Source organism: Cervus canadensis, chromosome 4 (assembly GCF_019320065.1).
Source record: "Cervus canadensis isolate Bull #8, Minnesota chromosome 4, ASM1932006v1, whole genome shotgun sequence".
NCBI classification, from domain to species: domain Eukaryota; kingdom Metazoa; phylum Chordata; class Mammalia; order Artiodactyla; family Cervidae; genus Cervus; species Cervus canadensis.
This window is the reverse complement of record NC_057389.1, coordinates 188,281-194,280: the sequence shown is the minus strand read 5'-3', so window position 1 is coordinate 194,280 and position 6,000 is coordinate 188,281. Positions and strand designations below refer to the sequence as shown.

The window sequence follows — 6,000 nt, the reverse complement described above, 5'->3', positions numbered from 1 at the left end:
GGGTGCCTGTGAGCCTGGGAAACATGAAACAGGTCTTCACCCTCAGTGTTCACTTGGCCCGCTCTTAGGTGGCTTCATCTGCTCACAATTCCCTTTTGTGTGGAGACTAAGGAAATGTTTACAGTTTTGTACCAAAGGGAGGTTGACCCTGCAGTGCAGAGCTTACCTCTTGCCTTATTCTAGATTCCCCCAGCCCATCCTACTGATTCCCTGACTTTGTGACACTTCCCATTGCTTCTATGCATTGTTTCTCCTTCTTAGAACAAATATTTTGCTTCTTTCCAGGTTTCAGAGCCACTCGACCGGATTTCATGCATCACCGCAGGCAGGTCATCAAACCCCAGGTAGATGACACTGAGGATTCTGATGAAGAATGGACACCAAGGCAGCAAGGTGAGAGGCCAGGAGGATTTGGAGGTGTCTTCCTGAAACCAGCCTGGGCTTAGGTCTCAACTACATCTCAGCCAATAGTAGGGAAAACATAATTTTCAGCATTCCGAAGTGGTTGTGGCTGAATATTGACATTAGCCTGAATGAAGATGAATGTATAGGTTTTCCAGTGTAATTCTCAAAAGTTTTATGGTTAAAATTTATCATTCTTTTTACAAAGAATTATTTTTGCTAAACATTCTTAGTGAAAGGCAGTTAAAGAAACCTTAGAAATAAATTCACCAAACAGATTTATTACTAATCTCATTGGTTATTGGATTAAATCTCTTCGAAGAGGAAATGATTAACATATTATGTCAAGATACATTATTTATGTATGTATATAAAACAAAACCTGTGATCTTCTTACCCTAAGGTTAAACTAATTTTTTATTTTGATTCTGGGAAAGGGCTGGAGAGAACTATTTATTCTCCATGATCTTTCCCACATTTCACTGACCAGAGATGGCATCAGGTAAATAAAATGAATTGCACTTATTATAAAATAGAAGTGAGCAGCTCACTTCCTCTTCTGCTGCTCAAAGAGTTTAGAAGAGTTAATCTGCCTAGACTGGAGAAAACAATTTAGATAGTTCTATGATTCTCCATCTATGGATTTCTGTTCTCCCAGATTTTTAAAAATTATTTATTTAGTTTTGACTGCACTGGGTCTTTGTTGCTGTGAACGGGCTTTCTCTGGTTGCGGTGAGTGTCTTCTAACTGCAGAGCACATGCAGGCTCTGTAGTTTCTGACACACAGGCTTAGCTGCCCCGCAGAAAGTGGCATCTCCCTGGACCAGCCATCGAACCTGTGTCCTCTGCATTGGCAGGCAGATTCTCATCCACTGTGCACCAGGGAAGTCCCTCTGTTCCCTGAGGTTATTAAAACTAGTGAAAGGGACATGAAAAGCAAACATTTGGTTGTCTGCAAAGGTTTTGACATAAGGAGAGATTCTTCACAGGGAATACATACGCCTCGGTTCACCACACGCCTGCACGTCTTTATTTACCTTTTTAACAACTTCTGAGTGTATGGCACACTGTTGCTAACTATGTGCACATTAGTGTTAGTGGCCATAGTGCTAATCGCTCAGTCATGTCTGACTCTGCGTACCCATAGACTGTAGCCCATCAGGCTCCTCTGTCCGTGGGATTCTCTAGGCAAGAATCCTAGAGTGGGTTGCCATCTCCTGCTCCAGGTGATCTTCCCAACCCAGGGATTGAGCCTGCATCTGTTGCATCACCTGCATTGCAGGTGGATTTTTTACCACTGAGCCACAGGGGATATATATACACATTGATGTATAACAAATCTGTAGAAATGATACATCTTGCATAACTGAAGCCCTAACCCACTGAGTAAGAATTCTCCAATCCTTCCTCCTCACAGCCCTTGGCAACCACGATTATATTTTCTGTTTCCATGGATTTGATTAATTTAGATACCTCATCGAAGTGGAATCAGGCAATATTTCTCTTTTTTGATTGGTTCATTTCACTTAGTATAATATCATCAAGGCCCTTCCATGAGGGAGCATATGACAGAATTCGTTTTTAAGGCTTTCAAACATTCCGTTGTGTGCATGTGGATATAATATCTATAACATATTTCTTATATAAAATATTTATCTTTTATCCACCAATGAACATTTAGATTGCTTACACATCTTGCCCATTGGGAATAATGCAGCAGTGACCATACATGTGCCCACTATTTATTCAATATCTTGCTTTCAATTCTTTATGGAAATGCACTCTTGAGTTGGATTGCTAGATCATACAGCGGTTCTAATTTTCTGTGGAAACTCCATACTGTTTTCTAGAAAGCTTGCAACATTTTACATTGCCAACAATAGTGTATAAGGGTTCCAATTTCTCCATATCCTTACCAAACTTGCTATTGTCTTCTTATACACATTACCCACACAGAAGGTTTCAGCTTGTATTTCCCTATTGATTAATAATATTGAGCATCTTTTCATATGTTTGTTGGCCATTTGTGTATTTTCTCTGGAGAAATGTCTATTCAATTCCTTCTCTCACTGTTATTCAGCTCAGACTGCCATAACAAAGCAGACTGCATTCCTTAAACCACAGAAATTTGTTTTCTTACAATGCTGGAGCATGGAAATTTGATATCAAGGTGCCATCATGGTCAATCAGGGTCTCTTCCTGGCTTGTAGGTAGCCTTCACACTGGTGTATGCTTAGTAACCCCTTATCAGATGCATATTTTACAAATATTTTCTACCATCCTGTAGGTGGCCTTTTCAACTCTGTTCAGTGTCCTTTGCTGCACAGAGGTTTTAAGATTACTCTCATTTGTCTATTTTTACTTTGTTACTAATACTTGTGCACTTGGCACCATATCTAAGAAATCATTGCTATTTCAGTGTCGTGAAGCTTCACCCTTGTTTTCTTCTAAGAGTCTTATCAAGTCTTGCATTTAGGTCTTTAATCCATTCTGAATTGATTTTTCTTCAAGATGTAAGATGTTCATTATTTTGCATATGGTTATTTTGTTTCCCCAGCACCATTCATTATAGGGATTAAACTTTCCCCATTATCCTGACACCCTAGATGAGGATCATTAGACCATGTATCCAAGAGTTTATTTCTGGCTGTCTATACTGTTCCATTGATTGACATATCTGTCTTTATGCCAGCCAGCCTCCTCAGTGGCTCAGCAGGTGAAGAATCTGCCTTCAGTGCAGGAGACACAGGAGATGTGGGTTCACTCCATGGGTTAAGAAGATCCCCTGGAGAAGGAAATGGCAACCCTGTCCAGTGTTCTTGCCTGAGAAATCCCCTGGACAGAGGAGCCTGGTGGGCTACAGTCCAAAAGGTCACAAAAAGTTAAGAAGACTCAGCGACTAAGGATACATTTTTTGCCAAATCTACACTCTTTTGCTTCCTGTACCTTTGTAGTATATTCGGAAATCAGAGGCTTCCTGCTTTGCTGTTCTTTCTAAGATTGCCTTGCCTATTTGGGGTGCTCTGAGATTCCGTGTTAACTGTTGGATGGATTTTCTATATCTGAAAAAAATTCCATTGGGATTTTAATAGGAATTGCATTGAATCTTTAAATTGCTTTGGGTAGTATGAACAGCTTAATAATATTAAGCCTCCAAATCCATAAACATGAGACACCTATCTATTTATTTATGTCAGATTCCTTTCAGCAATATTTTGTAGTTTTCAACATATAAGTCTTTCATCTCCTTAAGTTTACTCCTAATTACTTCATTCTTTTCAATGCTATTATAAATAAGATTATTTGTCCAGTGGCTAAGACTCCACATTCCCAATGCAGAGAACTTGGGTTCAGTCCCTAGTCAGGGAACTAGATCCCACATGCTGCAACAAAGACCTGGCACAAACCAATAAATAAAAAGAAATATTTTTTTTTCATTTAGCTCTTGACTATAGCTTTAAAAAAATAAAAAATAAATAGGATTGTTTTCTTACTTTCCTTTGTGGAATGGTCATTCTTCATGCGTGGAAAAATATTTGAATGTTGATTTTGTACAGTGCAACTTTCTGTGCAGGATTTTTGTCTGTGTGGATTTAAAGATCTTTCTGCACATAAAACCATGGCCCTGGGACCAGACATAATTTTTCTTCCTTCTTGCCAAATGGAAGCCTTTTGTTTCCATTTCTAACCTAAAGCCCTGGCTAGGAGTTCTAATATTATGTGAACAGAAATGTTGATAATGGGCATCCTTGCCTTTTTTTCTTGATCTTTTTCACTGATGACTATGATGTTAGAGGTAGACTTTCAATATATGACCTTTATTATATTGCAGTCACTTCCTCCTATTTCTACAGTGTTGAGTACTTTTGTCATGAAAGACTAGTAAATTTATTAGATACTTTATGAACATCAGATGAGGCACAGATGAAGTTTCATAATTTTTTTTTATTTTTAAGATAATTATGTAATGCCCCCAGTGGAATCATGGGAGTTGATGATACAGAAATCATCTTCCATTCCTCCTTTGGTAATCACTGTCTTTGTCACTCTCTGGCTCAGAATTATGTCTCCTTAGTTAGAATACCCAGAGTTTGGAAGCATTTCCCAACCAAAACACTGATTCTCACCATTTTTTAGGTAAACCTTCTTCTTTGGACTTCAGAGTGGAGCACAGTAAACACCAGAAGGTGAGTATTTCCCAAATCCTGTTGCCAAAATGTCCTCCTCATGGATCCAGTCACAGGGGAAAATAGGAGAAAACACAGAGATCCTGGAGACGGCTGCCTTCCTGCCCTGGATCTTTAGCACACTGTCTGATACCATCACCACCTTTACAGTTAGTAAGAACAACAGCAGTAGTAGGCAGTTCTGTTGTTACACTATTTTTGTAATATTTCAGACTTTAAGCATTTTATGTGAATAAACTTACTTAAACCTTAAATCAATCCTACAGTACCTATAAGTAGGTATATAGCTATCACCATTATAGATCCAGAAAATGAGGTAAAAAACCTTTGATTATATGTCTGAGATCACAGTATCACTGGTAGTGCAATCTAAACCAACGCACGTTCTCTAAGCCCCTTACAAAATGATTAAAACTTCCATAGTTCTATGAAGCTTATTCATACATCTTTATATCATTCATCTGAGAGATGCTTTCAACCTCAGTTCTTTTGTGCTGTGCTAGGGAGGGATATGCTAAGACATCTGACTAAGAGAAGCTTAAGGACATGCTGGGCAGTTTGTAGAGGGGACAGTCCAAGATGAAGAAGGAGACAGGATCCCTACCTCAGAGCCTCCCACTCCAATAAGAGGAAGCAACTCACAACCCTGAGAAGCCTCAGGTTGATGACTGAAAAGCAACAAATAAGAAAACAACAGAAGGACGTCACATAGATTACCCACTTTTGAGTAGAAACTCATCATCTGGGCATCATTTCAAATGCTCCTTCTTGCAGGAGGAGAAACAGCTCCTCCTCTGAGCTCTAATAGGCAACTCTCCTGTTTGGAATCATGTGTTTAGCCTGCCCCTGTGTTGTGAGCTTTGAGAGCCTAGCCCACACCCATTCATTCTCAGAAGTCCAGGCCCAGCTCAAAGCCCCTGAGGGCCCCTGAATGTTTTGAGAATGAGTGACTCCACATTTAAGCATTCATCTAGGAGTAGAAAGGTCAAAGAATGCTGAAGATAGTATCTGTGAGCTAGACTTCAAATATAGATGCAGTTTAGGGAATAAATTGATACCAGGGATGTACGCTCACGTTCTTACTGTATTAGATAGCTCACACAACAATTTGTTGAAGGTTATTAAATTTCATGTCCACTATAATATTAAGAATTAGCCTGAATACCAATTCATGGATCAGGAAACTGAGGAGAATCAGCTAGTCATACAGCCTTGTTCAAGGAGAACTGATGTGACCAGCTACTTTAATTCCAAACATTGTCTATAGGACATGGCAACCTGCAGCTTTCATCTCATTTTCTTTATTGTCTAAATGTGTTTCTGCCGATCGTCTTTTCTCTTCTTAATCTCACTGCTTTGTCACCTTATTTTCCAGATGTGTTTTGTCCCCTCTGTAATTGTCCATACTTCC

General features: G+C 39.3%; 1 pseudogene; it reads left to right on the top strand.

Annotated features, from left to right (window-relative positions):
- Positions 1-6,000, top strand: part of LOC122439397 — a 42,095-nt pseudogene that overhangs the window by 23,806 nt on the left and 12,289 nt on the right.